This window comes from Cetorhinus maximus, chromosome 2, assembly GCF_964194155.1.
Source record: "Cetorhinus maximus chromosome 2, sCetMax3.hap1.1, whole genome shotgun sequence".
NCBI lineage: Eukaryota > Metazoa > Chordata > Chondrichthyes > Lamniformes > Cetorhinidae > Cetorhinus > Cetorhinus maximus.
The window spans coordinates 190,030,428-190,057,525 of NC_135880.1; the positions used below are offsets into that span (position 1 = coordinate 190,030,428).

Consider the following 27,098-nt stretch of genomic DNA (forward strand, 5'->3'; position numbering starts at 1 on the left):
GTTTTGGCGGGCCGTTATAAATCCCATTGACGACAGCGGGAATGTAAAATCCCAGTGTCGTAAAATTCTGCCCCATGAATGTACAACTGGTGTGTGACCACAGCAGAAAAATAATGCAGGTCTGTGCGCCTTTCCTTGGGAGCTGTCAAAACGCATACGCCTTGTACAACACATGGCTCTCAGAGCTTTTTGAAGCTCCAGCCCGGGTTGATGAATGGATCCCCAGTTTCATGGCTATCCCCTGCGTACATGGCTGATGACGCCAATGAGGCATCCCCAGAGCGAGGCACAGCAGCACTACAATCAATTTCATGTCTCCACCAGAGCCATTATTGAACAAACCTTTGGGCTTCTTAAAATTTGCATCTGCTGCTTTGACTGGTCTGGGTGGGCTCTGAAATATATACCGCAGAGGGTACCATGAGTTGTATTGGTCTGCTGTACACTACACAACCTGGTGCTGTAATGCAGACCAGGGAAGAGTGTGAGGAAGATCAGCACTCCTCAGGTGTGTAGGATTTGTCAGAGCATGAGGTGGACCCCATAAATTCAGTAGAGCCTTTCATGGATTCCAAGTCCATGGAGAGATGTGCAAGGAATGCCAGGGACAAACCTAATCTATACAAGATTTTCAGAACAATGACGTGTCTACGTGACCATCACTCCATCACCTGACCTCCATCGCCTTGCTGGGATGCAGACCAGCCCTGCCATCCTCCCTTGCTGAGTAAACTATAAACTTGCTTCCTCTACCACTTAGAATATTGTGCGTCCTTTATTAATGCAACACCAAATGGAAAAATCACCTATTCCACTTTAGTGCTCATACATTTATTTTCTTCCATCATGACTAAGCGCAGCCCTAACATCAACAGTTGAGTTAGAGACAATCTACTCAGTCTCATGCCCTATTGTCTTGGATGACCATGACTCTGGAGCCATGGGGCCTTAAGGGCTCCAGCCTACTGGGGGTCTCCCGCACTGATACAAGGGCGTCTGCCTTGGCCTCGCCTTCTGGGGCTATTGGTGGAAGAGATGAGGAGACGTTAACACTGGAGGTGCCCTGAGGTGATGGCCCTAGGGTAGCTGGCATGCACTCCTCCTGTGCCTGTGTGCACGATGGCACCTCCTGTCCCTCTGAGGGGAAGGGGCTCCTGGAGGGAGGTCCAGGTGCCTCATCCCCATCTCACCTAACCATGGCTAGAATGATGGAATGCAGATCAGAACACATATGGATCGAAGGCTCAGCCTGGCTCTCTATGGTAGTCACCATCTTCTCCATGGATGAAGTCATGGGCTCAAATGTCTGGAACATGGTCGAACTCATGGCTTACATGGACTCCTCCACACCCCACCTAAAGCTGTGCACAATCCGCCATATTTTCCCTTAGCCTTTGCAGGCTTCTTGAGGTCATGACTAGAGGCCCATCATCAGCCTGGGGTTCAGCTGGGGCCTGATCACCAGTGGTCCGCTGATCACCTGGGGACCTGGCTGTCACATCCTCTCTCAGCTCCTGGGATGTGTCTGTGGTGTGTGCATCAGATTGTGCTCCCAAATCTACACGTGAACCTTTTCCGGACTGGTTATAACTGTGCCGGCAGAGGTTGATGATGAGGCAGTTGACTATGGGGCACTGGTTGCTTCGTCCCCAGGGGTGAAGTCTTTGGGCTCCTGTCTTGGCTGAGGCCTGGCCTTTGGATGGTGATGACCTGTAGTGGAGAATAAAAAGAATCAGATTAAGAACCATTACAGTTTGAGCCTTCAAATTTCATCACAGCCATCCCGTGTTTCCATTGCCACCAACAGGATGACTGCCTCTTTCCCTTTGCTCCTGGTTGGTCCAGCCTCACCATCTGACACTGATTGTGCTCCCTCCTCACCAATGATCTCCAACACCTCATCCTCAGTGGCTGTGACTTCATCCTCAGGTCTGGAACCTCTCCTCCTGTCTGTCTCCTCTCCCTGCTGTTGTGGGTGAGCTTATCCTGCACAACAAGGAGCAGAATTAGTGACATGTCAAGTGACACCTAATCCCTTTGTCTGCATGCATCCCCAGCATAACATACTACCCTGTCATTTACATGTTGCATCCCCCATGAGAAACTCCTGTTGAAGATGTGACACTGGCACTTTCCCTTACAAATCGGAGAAGGCCATTGAACAATTTTCTGCACTGGACCCAGGTTCAGTTGCTCATCTCCTCTGCCTCCTCTGTCCAAGCCACCTTAGACAGGAGGGAGGACCTTCTTATGCCATCTTCACCTCCCGCCTTTCCCTGACAGCCCGGAGGAGAACATGCAGGGAGGCATCTCTGGGCCGTGGGGTTGGGTTGCTGTGACAGGCAGACATTTCTGCAAAGATTATGCTATTCTCAACCAGTGGTGAATTGTCCTGGCAGTGATGCACAGTGATGCTCTTTAATAGGCTGCCCGTAGATGCTGCATTGTCAGCTGACAGTAGGTTTTACCAATGAGAATCTACTCCACTGCTAAATTGCACATGTTTTGCATGCATGCCTCTGGCACTTAGAATTTGAATTATAATCGCTTGGGAAAAGGCAAAAAAAGAGAAAGCAGAAATAGCACTCAGTTCCTATTACAAAGTCGGAAATGACACGCTGTTGATAAAATCCTGGTCTCTTTGTTTCCAGCATGGATTCCTGCCTGCTAGAAGCACTTGTCAAAAATTCACAGGCACACAACTTTATAGCCAAGGTTTCAGCCTACTTTCTCAAAACTTAGCCCTTTTTAAAATCAGTTTAGTTCACAATTAAAACTGGTGACTTGTGGCATTTCCTCTCCTTCTGAGTTCTAACTAAATCCTCCATTCTCCTTCTTCCTCTATCCTCACTATATTAAAATCAAATCAGCAGAAGTCTTTTTTATTCTTTCATGGGATGTGGGTGTCACTGGCAAGGTCAGCATTTGTTGCCTATCCCTAATTGTCATTAAACTGATTAGCTTGTCACACTATTTCAGAGGACAGCTAAGAGTCAACCATACTGCTGTGGATCTGGAGTCACTTGTAATCCAGACCAAGTAGGAATGACAATCAACAATGATTTCATGGTCATCATGACTGAGACAACCTTTTCAATTCCAGATTATTAAAGTTCCACCAGCTGCCATGTTGAACCCTTGCCCCCAGAACACTAGCCTGGGCCTCTGGATTACTAGTCCAGTGACATTACCATGACACCACCATCTCCCCCAAATGAGCATTTAGAGTGGAGAAAGGGCAGTGGATAGCTGTAGATGGCCACGGGCAGATGGGCATAGTGAGGAGCTCCCTAGGGTGCTGTCTGCATAGGAGCCACCTTGGATTAGGGCTGCTCCGCATGTGGCAGAGTCTGCAGGTCATGCATTGGACTTATCAGCCATTTCAGAACCCATAGAATCAGAGTGGAAGCAAGTCATCCTCGTTCCTGAGGAACTGCCTAAGGAGAAGAAGAAAATCAAATTCAAGGCACCATCTTCTACACTCACTCTCTTTTTCAGCACCACAGGCGTAAAGCTCCACAATCCTCATTTCCTCTGACAGACTTTTAAAACTGAAACTTGGTGCCACCTCATCACCTCATCTTGATTTAGCTCCTCTTCTCTCATGTGCTTTTCAACCTTGATGGGACCTTCACAGTGTAAATAAATTGAATAAACAAAGAGTGTTTCCCCATCACTGATGAACTATAATCTCGTGCTAAGTTGATGTGTGAATTTTTGCAGAGTAAATAAGATCCAGAATTACTTGTTGTTGTGGAATTTACATATTCTTAATTAGCCGGCTGCATGCATTGATGATGATGATGTGTCTGTTCAGCAGGACAGAGATCCTCCTGTTGCTTAATGGAATATATTGTAGCTTTAATGTTGAGGCAGAATTGCTTAAATTATTGACAAATACTTAATACCCTGGTAATTATTTTTCAGGAAGTGTCTGTAGGAGTAAAAAGATGAATATTTAATGGAATCAGTTTACACAGATGTGAAAATGTAGCTGTCATTACACTTCATCAGGCAATGCACTGCAGGGAGTCTTGGAGAGGTGATGTGCTCGGACATACTCTTGGTGTATGCTTCATTTTTGAGAAAAATATATATTAACCCATTTAACCCAGCAATTCTATCATTCTTCAGATAGTGTAACAGACATACAGGATCACATTTTATTTTCTTACTGCAAAACCTGAATCTGGCAGCAAGGTGTCATGTAGCATTGGCACTTTGAGTTGCCATTGCACTGACTGGTAAGATGTGAGACAATGTCAATGATTCTCAGCTAGTTGAACTTATGGGGCATCAGGAGGAGGTACCGAGAAAGGAGCACTTAGACAGAAATGGAGAACAGGAAGGAAAGAGAGAGAAATCATTTAAAAGGTGGCGAGATAGGGTTAAAGTGGAAAAGGAGAAAAAGACGAAAGAGAAAGAAAATCTAAGAGGCAGAAAAAGAATAAAAAAGGGAGACGTATGAAAGACAGAGAGAATGTAAGAGAAAAGGAACAAAAGAGAATGTGACCCAGAAAATGAGAATAACAGAAATAACAACTAGAGAATGTAGGCAGGATATGAGGGAGAATTTGAGAGAATGTGATTGTGGCAGAGAGTAGAATGTGACTGAAAACGAGAGCAGATAAAAGTGCAAATAAATGGAAAAAAAGAACCGGCAGACCCAGAGGCCAAAAGGGAGAAGGGGAAAATAAGTGTCATCAGAAATATAGCATTGTAGAGCTAGAGAAAGATATAAAATATCAGCAACAACAATTTGTATTTATGTAGTAAACCATCCCAAGATGTTTCACAGGAAGATTATCAAATCGTATTTGATACTGAGGTGGTGATGTAGTGGTATTGTCACTGGGCTAGTAATCCAGAGACCCAGGGTAATGCTCTAGGGACCTGGGTTTGAATCCCACCACGTAGATGGTGGAAATTTGAGTTTGATAAAGTCTAATGATGTCCATGAAACCATTGTTGTAAAAACCCATCTGGTTCACTAATGTCCTTTAGGGAAGGAAGTTTGCTGTCCTTACCTGCTCTGGCCCTCATGAGACTCCAGATCCACAGCAATGTGGTTGACTCTCAAATGCCCTGTGAAATGGCCTAGCAAGCCACTCAGTTCTCAAGGGTAATTAGGGATGGGCAATAAATGCTGGCCCAGCCAGAAATGCCCCACCTAATCACCAGAAAAAACCATATGGAAATCTTAGGGCAGATGATGCAAAAGCTCAGTCAAAGAATTAGGTCTTAAGGAGCATCTTAAAGAAAGAGAGTGATGTAGCGAGAGAAGGAGATTTAGCATGGGAATTGGTAGCTGAATGTTTGGCTGCCAGTGGTGTAGCAATTAAAACCTGTGGTATACAAATGGCCAGATTAAGAGAACTGCAGATATCTCAGAGCATTGGAAACCTGGAGCAGATTATAGAAATGGAGAGCGGTTAGATCATGGAGGAATTTAAAAATAAGGATGAGAATTTTAAAATCAAGGTGTCGCTTAACCAGCAGTCTATGTAAATCAGTCAGCACAGGGGTGATGGGTGAATGGGACCTGGTGTGAGTTTGGACAGAGGCAGCAAGGTTTTGGATAACCTCAAGTTTTACAGAGGGTAGAATGTATGAGGCAGGCCAAAAGCAAAATTAAACAAATGCTAGTTTCAAAAATGCAGTGAATAAAACTATCCTTACATTCAGTAACAAAATGAAATGGTGGGCGGTAGAGACGGGGTCATTGAATATTTTTAAGGCAGAAGTGGATAGATTCTTGTTAGGCAAGGGAATCAAAGGTTATCAGGGTTAGATGGGAATGTGGAAATTGAAACACAAGAAGATCAGCCATGATCTTATTGAATTGTGGAGCAGGCTCGAGGGGCTGAATGTTCTACTTTTGTTCCTATTTCTTATGTTCTTAAGTTCTTAGGATATGACCCCAACAACGCAGACAGTAGGAAACCTCCTCACTCGACATCAATCACCTCAATCAAAATGTTCCACTCCACGAACAATTTATTTCTTGTTGCTTCTCACACTTTCTTTTGCTGTTTTGAGCTTATCAAGATGAAGGATTTAATGCAACGCATGGAACACGTTTTCACTGAATGTTAGCATCATGGATTGCTGAGTGGGGCTCAAATATTTTGCAAATAGCCGCAGGGTAAATTACATTGCAGCTGTGCCCAGCACTGAAAACACAGTTACCAGGTTGGAAACAACAACCGAGTTTGTCCTTCTTCAAACATTCGGGGTCTCTTACCACTATATCCAATTTCTCAGTATCTATCCATCAATCTCCAATCTTACACCGCATGTATAACCCTCTATATCCAAAATCTCAGTGTATCTAGCCCTCTACCTCCAAACCTTCGGTCCATCTCTCCATTTCCCATCTCCTCTCACCGTACCTATACACCATCAAAATCCCTCAGTGTATCTATCACTGAATTTAAATCTCCCAGTGTGTCTCTCCCTCTACCTCCAATCCTTCAGTATGCCTATGAGAAGAATTCTCCCCCCATTAGGGGGGGGAAATTCAGGAGCGGGAGCGTGCAGGCACGCCTCCGATCGGTGTCCCCAATCGGGGGCCCGCCGCCATTTTAAGTGGGCGAGCCAATTAAGGCCTGCCCAACATGACGTCCGCCAGGAAGCGCTATGCGCCCCCTGCGCGGGCAGGGGGGGATTCTCTAAGCCGAGAGTGCGTTCTTTAGTGCATGCGCAGGAAAGAGTGCACTAATCTCCCTGAGGATAAGTTCTGCCTCAGGGAGATCAGCGCCAAATTCAAAAATGTAAAATATAGACATATAAAATTTCCCTGACATGTCCATCACTTTTAATTCAACTTTTATTAAATTTTTAAAAACCTACATGAAACCTCACCCCGCCCGTGGATGAAGTTTTATGCTTTTTCTAATGCCCGCCAGTGCTCCCAGCCTGCCCGCCAACCTTAAGGTTGGACGGGCAGGTCCTTTAACTACTTCTATTAGTTTTCCAATGGCCTCAATAGGCCATTGACAGGTCGGCGGGTGCACAGCTGATTTGGCTGCACCCCCGCTGACCTGAAAATGGAAATGGGGCGGGATGACATCGGGAGTTCCGCCCAACATCATCCCGCATCATTTTATGCGTCGGTGAGTGGGCCCCGCCCCCCAAAACCACAACCCCACTCGCCGAAGTCAATATCCTGCCCTATACCTTTGGGCTGGATTTTTAGCCCCATTGGAGCTGGAAGTGGAGGCAGGCAGCGTTAAAAATAGCATCAATGGCTGATTTCTCAGCTCCATTATATCCCTGGGCCATTTTCCCAGAGGTGAGATTAGGGTGTAAGGCAGTGGTTGCGTGTAGCTGATTCATTTTATTAACATGGCCAATTATAGGAGGCTGGCTGGGACTTTCAAGAGGGGGGTCCTGGGCCAGGGAGGGGGACAGTTTAGCTGCCTGGAGGTGGCCTGCTGGTGGATGACCAGGGACCAACATAGCAGACAGGTTTAGAGGCCCTCTCTCTGTCAGCTGGGGTGCATCAGCAGACGCAGGCTGTCATGTAGAGTGGCTCCTTCCCCACAGAGCTGACCCAGCTGCAAAGGCCGTCTTTATTTAAATTTTGAAAATATTAAAGAATGGGTCCTCCATCTTGGGGTGCTGGCCCCCTCACTTGCCTGCCATGGCTGCTGTTTTCAAGCAGGAAGACCTCTGATTGGCCCACCAGCTTCGAGAGCCTGCCCGCCGTCCTTAATTGGACATCAAGCCTGACCTCTAGCCATTAATTGGTCGCTGGGGGAAAATCACACTGAGTGACTTTTTCCCACACATGACCCATTTGAAGCCCTCGGCAGGGTTCAGAGGCCCTCCAGGAAATCCTGCACTTTATTTCTATCCCTCAGTCATATTGTACAAATAACCAGGGAGCTCAGCTAGTAGGACTTCAGGCTTTTCAGGTGAGGGTCCAATGTTCAACTCTTTGTCTGAGTCTTCACTTAAATCAAGATTATCATGTGATTGGGGAGACGTGCATTTAAATGGAGTAGAGGTGCAAATCAGCCAAGAGATAATTGAATGGCAGAGCAGGCATGAGGAGCTGAATGGCCTCCCTTTTCTCTTGACTATCCTTCTATGAGCAATCCATCAGCAGGGTAGTTTTTCCCTGCATCCAGTAAAAAATAATAATGAAGTTAATTAGGGACCTGATGGTCCCAGAGCAGTGAAATGAATAGGTAAGGGAATTGCAAATGTGTTAGTCATGATTTGGCAAAGTTCTCCATATTCAGGAAATGTGCCTTTGAGTTGCAAGATTACAAACACTATTCCATTATCTAAAAGGAAAGGTAAAGAAGAAACAGTCAACAACAGAGCCATCATTTTAATACTAGTTGTGGGGAAGTTACTGGAATCAGAGACACAGTAGGCTGAATTTTATGTGCCCCCAGCAGGCATAGCATGGTTCCTGTGGGGGTGGGGCGGAGGCACGTAAAGTGCGGTGAGCACCCATCCCATCACCTTCGCACCCAACTTCTCCTTAATACAGGGGGCAGGGGAGGGGGTGTGTGCCGAAATCAGCAGCCCACCCACTATATTTAAATGAACAATTAAGGGTCAATTAATCCTATTATCGAGCCAATTGACCCTGATAATACGCTGCCCACACCGTAAAACATTTGGTGTGGGCAGCAGTGTGGGAGTGGGAGGCCCATTTTTAAAAAAACTTTAATGTTTAAAGGGTGGGAAGAAAGGGTGGGAATCACTCTTCGGGGGCTTCCCTTAGCTGAGCACGGGGTGGGCCCCCCCTTAGGTTGAATCACCCTTTCCTTCCTACCTGGTCCCTTCCTTAAAACCACCCCCTCCCACCCCCTGCCCCTCTACCTAACCTACCCAGACCCTCCCGACCCAAGGCTCCAGACTTACTTGCTGGGGGATCGATGGGCCTTGATCTTCTTTTCCTTCTGCAGTCCCGGCAGTGGCCACTGATGCTTTCCTGGCCCTGCTGGACTGATGGAGCTGACAGCTAATCTGATTGGCCAGCAGCTCCAGTGGGTGAGACATTCGCCCCAGGGGTGGAAGTCCCACTCGACCCACATTAGCCCTCCCACAGCGGTTTATGGCTGGAACATGTCAACTCCATGCCAACATGGGAGGGCATCATCTACCAACATCTGCCCCCCCCCCCCCACACTTCCCCCACCGTATTGTTCTGCCCAGTGAATGAGCACATAATGATGAGCTGATCCTTAGAGAATCAGCATGAATTTGGTAAGGGTAGATCAGTGAGTGGTTACAGCACAGAAGGAGCAACTCTGCTAGTCACACTCCCTGCCTCTCCCTCTAGCCCTGTAAATATTTTCTCTTCTGGTGCTTATCTAATTCCAGTTTGAAAGCCTAGTTGTATCTGCCTCCACCACACGTTCAGGTAACGCATCCTAGATCCTAACCACTCATTGTGATGAAATGCTTTTCCTCATGTTGCCATTGGTTCTTTTGCCAATCACCTTAAACCAGATTCTCCAATCTAGCCACGTACCTGGGAGTCCCTCATCCCTGGACACCATACTCCAGTTGAGGCCGAACCAGAGTTTTATACAGGTTCATCATAACTTCTTTGCTATTATATTTTGTCTCTATTTATAAAACACAGGATCCCATAGACCCTTTTGACCACTTTCTCAACCTGCCCTGCCAACTTCAATGATTTGTGTACATAAACCCACAGGTCTCTCTGCTCTTGCACCCCCTTTTTGAATTGTACCCTTTATTTTATAATGTCTTTTTTGTTTTTCCTACCAAACTGTTCACTTTACACTTCTCTGCATTAAATTGCATCTGCCACGAGTCTGCCCATTCCACCAGCCTGTCTATGTCCTTTGGAAGTCTATCGTTATCCTCCTTGCAGTTCATAGTACTTCTAAGTTTTCAGTCATCTCCTGCAAAATCCAAATCTAGGGGCGGGATTTTCCGCACCCTCCCATCGCCGTGATCTTCTGGTCCCGCTGCAAGTCAATGGACATCTGGCTGGGGCACCGCTTCACCCACGGCGGGTCCCACCCGCAACGAGGCCGGAAAATCCCGGCCTAGGTCATTAATATATGTCAGGAGAAACAGTGGTTCTAATACCGTTTCCTGGAGACCATCACAGTACACTTTCCATCAGTTTGAAAAACAATCCTTCACTATTACCCTCTGTTTCCTGTCAATTAGCCAATTTCATAGCCGTTCTAATGCTTTCCTTTTTATTCTATGGGTTTCAACTTTGCAAGTCTATTTTGTGCACCTTAATAAATGTCTTTTGGAAATCCATATACATCTCATCAAAGGCAGTATCCACATTAGCCATCTCTGTTATCTTGTCATAAAACTCAATCAAGTTAGTTAAATATAATTTGCCTTTAAGAAGCTCATGTTGACTTGCCCTAATTAATTTACATTTGTTCAAGTTACAGTTGATTTTGATCCAGATTATTGTCTTGAAAAGCTTTCCCACCACCAATGGTAAAGTGGCTGACCTGTAGTTGCTGAGTTTGTCCTTACAACATTTTTAGAACAAGGGTGTACATTTGTAATTTTCTACCACTCCCTGTATCTAAAAAGCAGGAAGATTACGGCCAGTTCCTCTACATTTTCCACCGTCACATCTTGCAGTATCCTCGGATGCATCTCGCCTGGTCCTAGTCTATCAATTTTAAGTACAGCCAGCCTTTCTAATACCTCTTTTTAATCAATTTTTAGGGCATCAAGTATTTCAATTATCCTTAGATAAAAGCAAAAAACTGTGGATGCTGGAAATCCAAAACAAAAACAAAAATAAAAATACCTGGAAAAACTAAGCAGGTCTGACAGCATCTGCGGAGAGGAATACAGTTAACGTTTCAAGTCCGTATGAATCTTCAACAGAACTAAGGAAAAAAGAGAGGTGAAATATAAGCTGGTTTAAGGGGGGGAGCGGTGTGGGTGGTTGGGACAGGTAGAGCTGGATAGAGGGCCAGTGATAGGTGGAGATTGCCAAAATATGTCATAGACAAAAGGACAAAGAGGTGTTGACGGTGGTGATATTAGCTAAGAAATGTGCTAATAAAAAATAATTATAGGTAGAAAGTAGGACGAGCAAGGTACAGATAGCCCTAGTGGGGGTGGGGTGGGGGGAAGGGATCGAAATAGGCTAAAAGGTAGAGATAAAACAATGGATGGAAATACATTTAAAAATAATGGAAATAGGTGGGAAAAGAAAAATCTATATAAATTATTGGAAAAAGGGGGATCGGAAAGGGGGTGGGGATGGAGGAGAGAGTTCATGATCTAAAGTTGTTGAACTCAATATTCAGTCCGGAAGGCTGTAAAGTGCCTAGTCGGAAGATGAGGTGCTGTTCCTCCAGTTTGCGTTGAGCTTCACTGGAACATTGCAGCAGGCCAAGGACAGACATGTGGACATGAGAGCAGGGTGGAGTGTTGAAATGGCAAGCGACAGGGAGGTCTGGGTCATGCTTGCGGACAGACCGAAGGTGTTCCGTAAAGCGGTCGCCCAGTCTGCGTTTGGTCTCTCCAATGTAGAGGAAACCGCATTGGGAGCAGTGTATGCAGTAGACTAAATTGAGGGAAGTGCAAGTGAAATGCTGCTTCACTTGAAAGGAGTGTTTGGGCCCTTGGATGGTGAGGAGGGGGGAAGTAAAGGGGCAGGTGTTGCACCTTCTGAGGTTGCATGGGAAGGTGCCGTGGGAGGGGGTTGAGGTGCAGGGGGTGATGGAGGAGTGGACCAGGGTTTCCCGGAGGGAACGATCCCTGCGGAATGCCGCCGGGGGGGTGAAGGGAAGATGTGTTTGGTGGTGGCATCATGCTGGAGTTGGTGGAAATGGCAGAGGATGATCCTTTGAATGCGGAGGCTGGTGGGGTGATAAGTGAGGACAAGGGGAACCCTATCATGGTTCTGGGAGGGAGAGGAAGGTGTGAGGGTGGTTGCGCGGGAGATGGGCCGGACACAGTTGAGGGCCCTGTCAAACACCGTGGGTGGAAAACCTTGGTTAAGGAAGAAGGAAGACATGTCAGAGGAACTGGTTTCGAAAGTGGCATCATCAGAACAGATGTGATGGAGGCGAAGGAACTGAGAGAATGGGATGGAGTCCTTACAGGAGGCGGGGTGTGAGGAGCTATAGTCAAGGTAGCTGTGGGAGTCGGTAGGCTTGTAATGACTATCGCCAGAAATTGAGACAGAGAGGTCAAAGAAGGGAAGGGAAGTGTCAGAGATGAACCATGTGAAAATGATGGAGGGGTGGAAATTGGAAGCAAAATTAATACATTTTTCCAGGTCCAAACCTCCCTGTTGCTTGCCATTTCAACACTCCACCATGTTCTCATTCCCACATGTCCGTCCTTGGCCTGCTGCAATGTTCCAGTGAAGCTCAACGCAAACTGGAGGAACAGCACCTCATCTTCCGACTAGGCACTTTACAGCCTTCCGGACTGAATATTGAGTTCAACAACTTTAGGTCATGAACTTTCTCCTCCATCCCCACCCCCTTTCCGATCCCCCTTTTTTCCCATAATTTATATGGATTTTTCTTTTCCCACCTATTTCCATTATTTTTAAATGTATTTCCATCCATTGTTTTATCTCTACCTTTTAGCCTATTTAGATCCCTTCCACCCCACCCCACCCCCACTAGGGCTATCTGTACCTTGCTCATCCTGCTTTCTACCCTTAATGTCACCTATTAGCACATTTCTTAGCTAATATCACCACCGTCAACACCTCTTTGTCCTTTTGTCTATGACATATTTTGGCAATCTCCTCCTATCACTGGCCCTCTATCCAGCTCTACCTGTCCCACCCTCCCCTTAAACCAGCGTATATTTCACCTCTCTTCTATTTTTCCTTAATTCTGTTGAAGAGTCATACAGACTTGAAACGTTAACTGTATTCCTCTCCCAGCTGCTGTCAGACCTGCTGAGATTTTCCAGGTATTTTTATTTTTGTTTTTGTTTTCAATTATCCTTGTTCACTGTCATTTTGGCAGAATCTTGTTCCTTAGTAAACATAGTACAAAGAACTCATTTGACAGAAAGCTGGGTGGGAGGGTGAGCTGTGAGGAGGATGCAGAGATGCTTCAGTGTGATTTGGACAAGCTGAGTGAGTGGGCAAATGCATGACAGATGCAGTATAATGTGGATAAATGTGAGGTTATCCACTTTGGTAGCAAAAACAGGAAGGCAGATTATGATCTGAATGGCTATAAATTGAGAGAGGTGAATGTGCAACGAGACCTGGGTGTCCTCGTACATCGGTCGCTGAAGGTAAGTCTGCAGGTGCAGCAGGCGGTAAAGAAGGCAAATGGCATGTTGGCCTTCATAGCGAGAGGATTCGAGTACAGGAACAGAGATGTCTTGCTGCAATTGTACAGGGCCTTGGTGAGACCACACCTGGAATATTATGTGCAGTTTTGGTCTCCTTATCGGAGGAGCTATAGAGGGAGTGCAGCAAAGGTTTACCAGGCTGATTCCTGGGATGGAGGGACTGACATATGAGGTGAGATTGAGTCGGTTAGGATTATATTCGCTGGAGTTCAGAAGAATGAGTGCCCTCTGCCTCCATGTGTGGATCATTGTTTCTCTTCATTCATGGGATGTGGGTATCCCTGGGTAGGCCATTATTTATTGTCCATCTCTAGTTGCCATTGAGAAGGTGGTGGTGAACTGTCTCCTTGAACTACTGCAGTCCATGCGGTGAGGTACATCCACAGTGCTGTTAGGGAGGCCAGGATTTTGACTGAACGACAGTGAAGGAATGGTTATATAGCTCCAAATAAGGATGGTGTGTGGCTTGGAGGGGAACTTGCAGGTGATGGTGTTCCCATGCATCTGCTGCTCTTGTCCATCTAGGTGGCAGAGATCATGGGTTTGGAAGGTGCTGTCGAAGAAGCCTTGGCGAGCTACCGCAGAGCATCTTGTAGATGGTACACACTGCTGCCACTGTGCATTCATGATGGAGGGAGTGAATGTTCAAATGGTGGATGGGGTGCTAATCAAGTGGGCTGTTCTATCTTGGATGGTGTCAAGCTTCTTCAGTTGTTGGAACTGCACTCATCCAGGCAAGTGGAGAATATTCCATTCCATGCCTGACCTGTGCCTTGTAGATGGGTGGACAGGATTTGGAAGTTAGGAGTTAAGTTACTCTCTGCAGAATTCCCAGCCTATGACCCACTCTTGTAGCCAGAGTATTTATATGGCTGCTCTACTTTACTTTCTGGTCAAAGCCCAGGATGTTGATACATCCTCTTATTGGCCCCTAATCTGCCCCACCCCTCCTCCTACTACCCTTTTACTAGCGATATGTCTGTAGAAGACTTCTGTATTTCTTTTTATGTTAGCTGCCCATCTCCTCATACTCTTTCTTTGTCTCTCTTTTCACTTCCACTCTGAATTTCCTATATTCAGCTGACAACTGTTGTAAAACCCTTTATTGTTTCATCTTACTCTATCTCCCTAATCATTCAGGGAGCTCTGGCATTGGTTGCCCTACCTCTTCCCCCAATGGAAGTTTACAGCCCCTCAGCTGTACCCAAATCATTTCCATTTTAAAGTCAGTTCATTATGCCATACAGTTTTTCCTGCCAATTTTTGTTTCCAATTGTCCAAGGACAGATCTGTTCTCACCCCACTGAAATTGACCCTCTTCCAATTTAGCATTTTTTTTTACTTTAATTGCTCCTTGTCCTTTCTTATGGTAAACCTAAATGTAATATTGTGATCACTGTTCCCTAATTGACACCTCATCCACTTGACCCACCTCAGAACCAGATCTAGACTGCCTCCATCCACGGTGGGCCATAAACATACTGAAAATTCTCCTGAACACATTTCAGGAACTTTTTCCCCTCTTTGCCCTTTACACTGTTACTAATTGAGTCTATATTAGGATAATTGTAATCCTCATGCAAATTTGCTCCTCTATATCTTTCTCACTAGTTTGTGACCTATAAAATACACAAATTATTGTAATGGCACGTTGATTGTTTCTTAACTCTAACCAAATAGATTCTGTCCTTGACCCCTCCAGAATATCCTCTCTCTACAGCACTATACTATCCTCCTTTATCATTACAGCTATCCCTTTATCTTTATTTCTTTCCTATTTTTCCTGTATACAGGAATATTTAGTACCTAGTCCCACCCTTTTTAAGGCAGATCTTCATTATCACCAGAACCTCATTTTTCCATGTGGCTGTTTGTGCCTGCAGCTCACCAACCTTATATAGCATGCTATGCATTTACATATATGCACAGTTAACTTAATTTACACATTATTGTATTCCCTCTTAGTCTGACCCCACCTAATACCTTATTATTTCTTACTCTGGTACTATTTGCTTTTTCCAATCCTTTGTGCACCTTGTTTATCCTTCCTAATGGTACAGCCAAGTACCCACCCCTCTGCTATGTTAGCTTAAAGCATCCCTGACAGCACTAGCAAACTGTCCTGTGAGCACATTAGCCCTGGTTTTGGTGAGGTGCAACCTGTTGAGGTCCCACTACCCCCAGAACCGGTCCTAATGTCCCAGGAACCTAAAGCCCTCCCTCCTGCACCATCTCTCCAGCCACGCATTCATCAGCTTTGTCCTATTTCTATACTCACTAGCAGTGGCAATCGGAGTAATCTAGAAATTACTATCTTTGAAGTCTGGCTTGTTAATCTCTTTCCGGGCTCGTAAATCTGTCTGCAAGACTTCATCCCCCTTTCTACCTGTGTCTTTTGTACTGATATAGATCACAATATCCGGCTATTAACCCTCACTCCTGAGTGTTCTGCAGCTGCTCATTCTTGACCTTGGCAACAAGGAGGTAATCTACCTTCCTGGATTCACATCTGCAGCCATAAAAACATGTGTTTTTAATGGTATGTTAATTATATTGTCCAGATACACAGGTTAAGGGCCTTGTTTAATTAAGTACTTAGAGCACTTATAAAGAGAGACTACGGGCCCAGGCAGCGGGTGGTCGAAGGATCGTCCAGCCCGACCATCTGCCCCTCTTCTGCGGGTACATTCACAACTGGGTATCCTTGGAGAGGGAGCACGTGGGGTCCATAGGCACAATTGAAGCCTCTGTGACTGGTGGGCACTGTGGGGGCTGGAGTGTCTCACTGGCCCCAAAACAACATTTTAGTTTAATTTGGTAAGGTTCTTTTAAAGTTTTTCTTTAGTTATAGTGCCCCTTTGGGGCTATGAATTTGTTCAATTGGCTTTTTGTTTCAATTGATTAATTTGTTAACGTGTTTCACTCAAAAAAGTATAAAGAGAGACGAGTAACATGCCTATAAATGCCTATCAATTGGTTTAATTGACATTTCTTAATTGATTAATTAGTTTTTGCTTTCACTGGTACTCAAAACAGTATAAAAAGAGAGACGGCTGGAAAATTGGGTTGGAAGTAGATATATGTAATGCTGCATTCTGTGAACAAACTCATTATCAATAATATTTATTAGTGAGCAGTTTCATATTTCACCAACTGGCTTGGGATTGGATTAACACCTGTCTGCCCCCCTATCTTTTGAATCCCTTATTACTATTGTTTTCCCAATATTCCTCTTGCCCCCCTGTAAGCTAAGTCAGTTTGGTGCCATGGAATTAATTCTGGCTGCACTCCCCGGATGAACCATCGCTTTCACCAGAAGTCAGAAGAAACTACTGGTTGGAGAGTGGGGTGCATGCAGGGGACTCCTGCACTACCTGCCTGTTCTGGGGATGGCGGGACTGTCTTATGAAGACAGAGTAAGGAAGTCTTGCTTCAATTGTATAGAAGCTTGGTTCGACTGCACCTGGAGTACAGTGTGCAGTTTTGGTCCCCTTACCTCAGAAAGGATATTATTGCCATAGAGGGAGTGCAACGAAGGTTCACCAGACTTGTTCTGGGGATAGTGGGACTGTCTTATGAAGACAGAGTGGGGAAACTGGGCCTGTATTCTCTAGAGTTTCGAGAAATGAGGTGATCTCATTGAAACCTACAAAATACTTTAAGGAATGGACAGGGTAGATGCAGGTAAGCTATTTTCCCTGGTTTGGGAGTATAGAACCAGGGGGAAGCCACTTAGGACCGAGATGAGGAGAAATTTCTTTACTCAGAGCGTTGTGAATCTTTGGAATTTTCTACCCCAGATGGCCACGGAAGCTCAGTCATTGAGTATATTTAAGGTAGGGACTAATAGATTTCTGATTAACAATAATATAAAGGGCTTTGGGGAGAGTGTGGGTAAAAGGCATTGAAGTGTTCGATCAGCCATGATTGTATTGAATGGCGCAGCAGGCTCGACAGGCTGAATGGCCTTCTCCTGTTCCTAGGAAGTTATTTTGAATGAAGACACAGCATTTCATGAATAATGCTTCAGAGATGGACCAGTGCATGTGGATAATAGTAAAACTCCTATATAGACATAAATTAAAACAAAAATGAATGTATTTACTTAACACCTTAACATAGAAAAATGACTTTGAGCGCTTCATAAAAAGTGTAACCAGGCACAAATGGACATCACCCAAAGAAGAGATATGGGGAAGGGTCACTAAATCTGAGTCAAAGTGGTAGGTTTTAAAGAAGAAAAGAAGGTGGAGAATTTTAGGGAGAGTATTCCAGAGCATAGGGCTGAGATGGATGATCCTCCTGGACTGCTTGGTGGTCACCCATCCCTGATTTGCCTGCACAGTCTTCACTGTGGGGTGACATATTCAGAGATATGCTATCCATATAGCCCTCAGCCTTGCTGATGTGCTACAGTGATTCCAGATGCTACTCAAGTTCCAAAACCTGGAGCTTGAGATCTTCCAGCTGGCAAAATTTCCTGCACATGTGGTTATCCAAGGTGCAAGAAGCGGCCAGGAGTTCCCATATGGAACAGGATATGCATTCCATGGGACTAAGGTACCTTTCCATGCCTCTATTTATTACAATAACTCAACTTAGCAGAAATAAATTTAAAGATTTATTAAGTACATATGTTAACAGAATACTTACCAGTTATTTGCCAATCAGCACCTTCTCTTGTAGTGATATCAATTTTAGTTTTCTTTTAACCTCACTCCTCACTGCTTGTTTTCACTCTGCTCTGTTGCTCTGGCCCTGAACTCCTTCAAGGTCCCAGTCCTTGCCTCTGGGGTCTCCAAACAACCAATTGTTCACCTGCTGCCCTGTGATATCAGTCCTTGATTTTTTGATTTGTAATTTGTTCTCTCAGTGCTCTCTGTGATTCACGCTGACTCAATGTTGTGGCTTTTACCTGTTGGTCTCTGGTACAGATGCCCCTCAGGCTTGGCTTTCTGGGCAGAATCTTGTCCACTTAAGGAATAATCTGCGGGTGGGACACAAGAATACAAAAAATGGAAGAAGGATTAGACATATGATCCATTGAGCCTTCTTCGCCATCAATATGATCATTTGGGCTTCCCACCAGCCTCTCATCATAGGACAACCCACTCATCCCAGGGACCAACTGAGTGAACCTTCACTTCAATGCAAGTATATCCTTCCTTAAATATGAAGACCCAAAGTGCATACAGTATCCCAGATGTGGTCTCACCAAAGCTCTTTATTCTTTATTCCTGAGCTCTCAATCCCCTGACAATAAAGGCCAACATGCCATTTGCCTTTCTAATTGCTTGCTGCACCTGCATGTTGACTCTCTGTGTTCCTTGTATGAGCACGCCCAAGACTCTTTGAACATCAACATTTAAAAGTTTCAAACCTTTTAAAAACTATATTGCTTGTCTATTCTTACAACCAAAGTGAATAGCTTCATTACATTATTATCCATCGGCCATCTTGTTGTCCAATCACTTAACCTGTCTCTATCTCTTTGCAGCCCTCTCTGTGTCCTCCCCACAGTTTAGCTTTCCACCTAGCCTTGTATTGTTAGTGAACTTAGAGACATCACTCTCCGTCTCTTCAATTAAGTCATTAATATATATTGCAAATAGCTGAGAACCCAGCACTGACCCACTAGGTGCAGCCTGCATACTTGAAAATGCCCCATTTCTGCCCACTATCTGCTTTCTGTCCATAACCAATCCTCTATCCATACTAATATATTAACCCCAACTCCATGAGCCCTTATCTTGCCTGTTCATGGGTTTATTCTTAGATCATTTTCAAGTCCTGACCTCGCGCCTGATGGCAGCGTGCCTGCTTATGAGGTCTTCCCGGAGCTGCCAATTAAGACACCACCTCTGGGAGCAATGCCCAATCAAGAATGATGCCCAGTTTCCTACGGTTGCAGGCCCAGTCTGAGGGCCTTGAAGCCCTGGAAGGACAGCAATGCCACTGCCAGAAGTAGGTGCTGCCATGTAGAAGGGGGAACGTGAGAGTGCCTCCATTTTGAGGGGCCCTTGAAGAGTTTTCAACAATTTTTAAAAATAGCTGCCAGGTCACCTTTGTAGAGGGGAAACTCCTCCACAGGACTGCCTGTGGCTGAAGCTGTAACTCCCTGCTACTCCTGTCAGAGGGTAAATGCAGGGGGCCTCGCTGGCCCCCAACCTGCCGGAAAGATCCCAGCAGTGCCTTCAATCTGTCCATAATTGGACATGTAATTATTCAAATTGGCTGCCTGTCACAGCTGTTGCCAGTGATGACCCTCTTCAGGCAGGTTCACCTAGAAACAGTGACAAGTTCTGGCATGATAGCCAAGTGGTTATGGTACTAGGCTTGTAACCCCAAGATCAAGAGTTCAAATCTCACCATGGCAAATTATGAAATATATAGAAACAGTGACATGATGTCAGCTGTGGCTCAGTACTTTGCCTCTCCTCTCTGAAGAAGAAGGTTGTGAGTTCAACTCCCACTCCAAGACCTGAGCATAAAAATTAATGCCACATGACCAATTTTTGGAGAATAAATTAAGAAACAGTGACACTGTCCAAGAGGACAGCTCTGCATCAAAGACTCAAGATACAGAGAAAAAAGACACATTTAAGAAAATGGAAGAGCAACTACTTTTCAATAAAGTGGACGTGCCATCTGAAGTAGTTAAAGACAAAAAGCTGAAGAAAAAAGAGAAACGGCAGAACATTAAATGTGGCATCACACCTCTGACTGGCAAAAACTACAAGCAGCTCTTAACTAGGCTGGAAGCCCAAAAGAATTAGAAACAGTGACACGCATGCGCGGGGCTCGGGGGTGACTAAGGCGGGAAGAGGAGGCGGGGAGCGGAGAGCCGAGTCTTGGTCACCGGAGCAACAGGAAACTCTTTCGAGTTATCAACAGTCACAGATTGCAACTCTTTCGAGTACAATCACAGTTCTTGGTTTCCGGGAGTGGGACATGAACCCACAACCCTCTGATTCAAAGGTGAGGGTGCTATGAACTGAGCCACAGCTGACACCTCAGAGCAACAGGAAGCCGAATCCCCTTGAGCCGCAAGCATGACGGATAAAGAAGCAGCCTTTGATGATGCTGTGGAAGAACGTGTCATTAATGAAGAATACAAGATCTAGAAACAGTGACAGGCTCTTTGGGCTGTTGTGATATTTTTATTCACATCCACTTCGATCCACCTCGTAAGTGTTTTACGGAGACTCAGTTAACAAAATATTAGAAACAGGAACATGTTAGGCCACCGATTGATGCCTTCATTTCAGAATTTTCTCCTGTTCATGTTCAAGCCATCACTGCAGGGCCAAATAGATTCTACTCTCTGTCTCCCTTCGGCATTCTCTCTGCCTATGAGCATATAAACATACAAAATTATGGACAAGAAAAATATACACTGGTCCATTGCATATCTGTCCCATATAGTTGTGACATAGTCCCTCAAAGAGAGGAGTTCATTTGCCTCGGAGCCCGTGGCAAGAGTTTGTGTTAGCGGGATTTTAGCATGGGGAGGCTGAGGTGCTGCAGCTACCACATGGTTCTGACTGACCAGGAAACTCTCCCTTTCTTACTGCCTGCCATAGGTGTATCGGAAGGATTTACGGGTTCACAATCAGCCTGCTTGGTCACGCCACAAATGTACCTCTCGCGGCCATCAAATCCTGGGGTGGGACTCAAACCCAGAGTTTCTGGTTTAGAGATAAGGATGCTACCCAGTGCACCACCAGACCTCCACATCAGAATGCGGGCGGTCCCCAGACACCCAAAGTCATGTAATCTCCTGAGGGAGGTGAAAAACCAGACAACACCAAAAACACAGCTCAAACAGAGAAAAAAAATATATAACATTTCTCTTCAAAACCTTTAGACCACCAAAACTAATCCAAGAGATTAATTTGACCCTGTTTTATGTTATAGCTTTCACCCAAGGTGGCTCTTGTCCAGCCAGAAACAGCTCCAGCTCTCTCTTGAAGGAATGCTGTGAATCAGCATTCACCACATGAGCCTGTAACCTGTTTCCAGGTTTACTAATCTGTTGAAAAATAAGAACCGCCTAATATGCAATTTTCAAAATTTGCATTACTTGTAATGTGAACCTTGGTTCACCCTATAATTTCTGATCCACATAAACACATCTAGTAGCTTGATTAGTTTATAAACCTCAATCAAATTGCGCTTGAATCCACGATTCTCTAAAGTATATGGATCCATTTCTTTGAGTTTATCTTAGTAACTTGGTAACAACAACAACTTGCATTTATATAATGTCATTGACATAATGAGACATCTTATGGTGCTTCACAGCAGTGTTTTCAAACAAAATTTGTCACCGAGCTGCATAAGAAGATATTAGGGCAGATAACCAAAATTTGGGCCAATCGTCAAAGTTTTAAGGAGTGTCTTAAAGGAGGAAGGAGAGGCACAGAGGCTTATTTCAAAGCTTGGGACCATGATACCTGAAGGCACAGCCCCCAATAGTGGAGTGATTAAAATCAGCGATACCCAACAGTCTGGAATTGGAGATATGCAGACATCTCGAGGGTTGTAGGGCTGAAGGAGGTTACGGAGATAGGTGAGGCCTTGGAGGGATTTGAAAACAAGGGTGAGAATTTTAAAATTGAGTCTTTGCTGGACCGAAGCCAATGTAGACCACACAATGGTGATGGGTGGATGTGGCTTGGTGTGAGTTAGGGTGCAGGCTGCAGAGTTTAAGTTTATGGCGTGTGGAAGATGGGAGGCCAGGCAGGAGTGCTTTAGAATAGTCATGGCATGGATCAAGGTTTTAGCTGCAGATGAGTTGAGGTGGGGGTAGAGTCAGGCCCTGGGTGAGAAATCATGGGTCTTGGTGCTTTTCCTGTTTCTGGGCCTCTTATTCTTTTTCCGCACCCCTACCCTTTAACCCTCAATCATGTATGACATATTTTTCCTTTCAAGATTCACCAGAAAGGCCCTAGTAACATGATAATGGCCATTGTTGGCATCTGGCACAAATATCATTTGATACATATGCAGCATGGATCATTAATATTAAGAGCAGCAACAATATAATGCAGAGTCAGACCATGTACGCCATATAGGTGATTCCACCTTGACTTTTAAACAAACCAGAGAGTACAAATTTTTCTTTCACAGCATCAGGCAATACTGTTAACTGACAGGAAAATACCCCATTAGTTACTTATAACACCGTGCACACTGATTTTGGTAACTGTCTCAGCCCTCATTAACATGTCTGCACTTGCACAATATGAACACAGTGACAGTAAACTCGTATTTGGGGGAAAGATTCAATACTTGCAACCCAGATAACCTGCACGAGATGTTTTTCATTCAGTAGAAGAATTAAAAGACTTTCTCCTGCTTGGGTGCATGGTGTTATTAAATATAATTATTTCATACAATTCTACAAATAGATTGGATTCTATTTTATCAGTAATCTCATGGGGTAGAAGGATCAAATGACTCCTCAGTAACAAAGTGTAATGATTGAACAACACAGGTCTTCACTGTCAGTGAGAAGTGTTAGAACTCTCAGGTGTCTCTGTGCAACACAACATTTAAGAGGCAGAGGACAAAGACTGAATAGTTCACAATTGTATCTGTGTTTTGTTGATGAGCAAGTCCGAAGACTCTGCTGATTGTTGCTTCAAACTACAATATATTTTCAATATCTACTATGCAACACATCTTTATCAGTATTTCAATACCTCAAAAAACTCATAGAAGCACCAAGATTGAGTGGGATAATAGGTAAGTAGACAACATGACAAGATTGAATTCAATAGAAATTTGAATCATGTGCAGTGTAAATATAAGCCCATTACAGGCTCCTGTCTGGACAATTTCACCCCACAAAGCCTGCTTACAGTAAACTTCCATTCACAAAATAAACAGAACTCCAGCCATTATTCTACCCTTTGTTCACAAGGTAAGTATGGATGAACAAAAGCTATCTAGCCCATCTCATCTCATCCATCCAAAATGACATACAAACATATATATAAGGAGCAGGAGTAGGCCATTCAGCCCCTCAAGCCTGCGCCATTTGGTACATTATACCAGTGACTACACCCTGGATTTTCACTGAGTTGGGATGACTTGGGAACCCTTTAAAAATGATGGACGGTCCTGAGTCTGGGATTCCTGACTGCATCCCCGGGCAGTCTGAGTTTTGGGAGTGCCTTTAAAGGTTGTGGGATGGTTCATGTCAAAAATCATAGGCTCGGCTGAGAGTCCAGACAACCATTAAGCCTGTTGAACACATGTCCCGGAGAAAATATTGTTTCATTGGCAGCTCAGGCTCTCTAACCTCTGCCATCAATTTCACAATGTTCATTTACTCAAGTTAAGTGGTTTTAAGGGTTTGTGGTTTTTGTTACTATACTTTAAAGGGTCTGGATGGTTAACACTTCTATTAGTTTGTAGTGAAATACATTTTTTTCAAGATAGTAGGTTATGAATGAATTCCTTTTTATAAAGCTATTTTTTAACATATGCTACTGTCATTATAGGGCTCATTGGTTCTATACAGTCAATGGGCATGAAAGTTCCATAGCTTAGCATGGGTGCATGAGGGGCCATAGGGGCTGCGTACAAGGACAGAGCCTGGCATTGGGGAATGAGGGGGCTGCAGGGAGAGTCGGTGGGGGCAAGAGGTGGCATGGATAGGACGTGGGGAGTTTTTGGAGGGTGAGGGAGGGGAGGGGAGGACTAGAGGGTCTGTTTTTATTTTAACTGGGACAAGTCCTACAGAACTGAGGTGGGCCCTTTAAACGGCCCACCTCGACACTCGGCAGCCCCTGTGGCTGCCTCCAACTCTTCTCCTGGACTGGTTGACCTGACTCAAGCCCACATCAGCCCCCACTCCACCACCACACCCCACAACTCTCCCAGCAATGAAGATCCCATTTTCTTCTTAGGTGTGCGGGCTGAGATGGGAATTTCTGTGAATCTGCTACCTGCCTCGAGGATGAAAATCCAAACCAATGTGGCTATAAAGTGATTTGGCACATCATCAAAAGTACTGTACACATATAGGTTTTGTCTTTCATTAAACCTGCATGAAATAGGCAAAGTGACTGTAGTAATGGTGAAATTGGAGGCCCAAGGCTGATTTTCTAAGGATAGTTAATCACAGAGCAATCAACTGATGTTAAGAAAGTGGCTACAAAGAAATCACTACATTTACAAAACAATTCAACTCTGTAGCTAATAGAACCTTACCATTCTGACTTCTGCGGCACTGACCCACAATATTACCATAAATGGTATCTACCCCTTTTACGCTAATGACACTATCCACAAGATTTGTCGACCAGACATCTACCAGCAGCTCAGGAATAATGTAGATTGAACGTTGATCTGAAATTTTCAGAGAAGAATAATACATGGTACAAAAATTGAGCACAGCCTTAACCAAGAATCCAATTATTTCCTTTCACCCAAAAGCTGTCATACAAATTGTGTTGTAGACTGTGAATTTACAGCCTGTCCCTACAGGTTCCATACAATGTTGCATTATATTTGTACTAAATAAATGAGCAAATAGTATTTTTTTTTACTCTAATTGTTTGAAATGTGAGAGAAACTGGCAAATTAAGTGGAAAAAGTATTTAATGGATAAGAAACTTCAACAGTGGAAAAAGTGTGACAGCAAAATCCTGAGAGAAATAATTGCTAGATGCTCTTAATTCACATTTCTGTAAAGACCATTTATGGTAAAAGCCCTTTAAGCTGCCTCTCTGGGATTTCAGTGGATTTTGTTTTGCCAAAGTTACACTGGATGATTGGGAATCCTCCCCTTCAGAAAAATTTTAGTCCCACAGTGTGACAATCTTCTGCTAGATTTAAAACAGGATGGTGCAGGGTAGGGTGAACCTAGGATGGAGTACAGCTTTGTTACACCTTTCTCTATGCAATCTCTTAGTGACAAATCAGGATTTAATTCCCAGACTTTGCAAGAGTGATAAGATGGGTGATAGTGAATCAGCACCCTGCTTCACATCACTCCCAGTTTTTAGTTTCTTATATTTCTTTTGATAAGATTCTCAAGCCTCTGGTACATCCGCACAACATGTCATCAGAATTCTGGCTATTTTAGGACAGAATGAAAATTTAGACTACTATTTATATGCTGGTTTAAATGCAAAAGGGAATTTTGAGAAGTGTAACAGCATTGAATTTTGTGGTACTAACCTTAAAAGTGACTGTCCCCATTCCCCCACCACCACTTCCCCACTCCACCAACCCCCACCCCCCAACCAGTCAGACTGACAGTTCTGAATTTTTAAAAAAGCCTATCTTTCAGGTCTGCAGGTCTGGCTGCTCAAGCTGGACAACGAGAACTCAATTTACAATGTCAAATCTGAGCCCCCCTAAATCCCCGGGCCCCAGTGTTTGGCACTGTGTGCATCCCCCTGTCCCAGGCCCTGAGTGGAGTTGGGTGATGTTACAAAGGTGGAAACAGATAGTCTTAATTATGATGGGGCTATGTGGTTGGCAGCTCATCTTGGGGTCTAGCGTAACACCAATGGTGTGAGCATTCTGGTTCAGCCTCACATTTAAGGTGCTTTAGACTGGTAATTAAACTTGTGGCCCTCCTCTCTAACTTTTACAAATCTTCAATATCACCTACCTTATATCAGGAGGTAAAATGTGGACACAACATTTTAACCGAAGCCTAAGCAAAACATTGTACAAGATAAAAATATCATGCCTTGTCTTATAACATTTGCTTTTGCCATTGTTTCAAGCCATTGGTCATAATCCTCTAGAGAATGCTGCAGCATAAACATCAGGTCTCTTGCTTTAGCTTTGATTATGTTCCTTGTAGTGTGTATGTAAATTTAGCATTAGATCTGCCCATGGGCATAACACTTCACTTGCTAATTCATCATTTGCCAAAGACAGTGCCCATTCCCTAACATATTAAGATCTGCTTGAAGCTGCTTAGCATCCTCTATAGTCCTAATACTTACACATACGTACACACGTACGTAGACCATTTCCCCAACACGTCATGACCATTATGTCATGTTTGAATGTAAGATTACAAAAGAGTATGAAGATTAGTCTCAGTTTTATTTGTATATTTTACTGTATTTAAATTTCAAGTTACTGTCATTTACTTCATTTTAGCTACTCAATAATAAGAGCCTTTGAAAATTAGCTTAAATGTCATTTTGGATTATTGTTGTGCATTGCAATTTCCTGAGAATGTTTGCATCCCTTAAAGTATTTGGTAGAAGTGTTCAAAATAATGAGGGTCCTAGACAGAGTAGATAGAGAGAAACTGCTGACATTAGCAGAAGTGTCGACAATTAGACAGCACAGATCTAAGGCGATTGCCAGAAGAACCAACTGCATCATGAGGAAAACCTCTTTTATACTGTGAGTGGTTAGGATCTGAATGCACTGCCTGAGAGTGTGGTCGAGGCAGGTTCAATTTGGCTTTCAAAAGTGAATTGATAAAGTAAGCCAAACTACTTAAAGTACCCACCATAATGCATAATGCAATTAAAGTACTCGGTAGGACCAATACTCTTTAAAGTACCCGCACCATCATCCGCACCATGTAAGTGAACCAGCATCATAAAGTGCTCCGCATGATCTGTACCACTTAAGGAATCTGATCCAAGAACTATTCAGCCACATCCACTGCAATGAAATTACTATATCATTAATGTATGTGGCATCATTGGCATCACTTAAATCACACACTATCCACATCTTTTAATGTTCCCTGCAAGATCCACATCATTTAACGTAGTTGGCAAAATCTGAAT

At 44.2% G+C, this 27,098-nt stretch overlaps 1 long non-coding RNA gene across 2 annotated transcripts in view; it reads right to left on the reverse strand.

The window, feature by feature from the left end:
• Nucleotides 1-1,938: 1,938 nt before the first annotated feature.
• LOC144690880 (uncharacterized) overlaps nt 1,939-27,098 on the reverse strand; it is a 34,104-nt gene continuing 8,944 nt past the window's right edge. Inside the window, exons 2-3 of one of the 2 annotated variants that reach the window (XR_013578985.1) lie at nt 17,968-18,301; nt 1,939-1,986 (exon numbers count right to left, since the gene is read on the reverse strand). This is a non-coding gene — a long non-coding RNA (uncharacterized LOC144690880). Of the gene's footprint in view, nt 1,987-17,315; nt 17,380-17,967; nt 18,302-27,098 lie in introns of those variants that run through there. The other variant, XR_013578986.1, reaches the window with a different exon arrangement.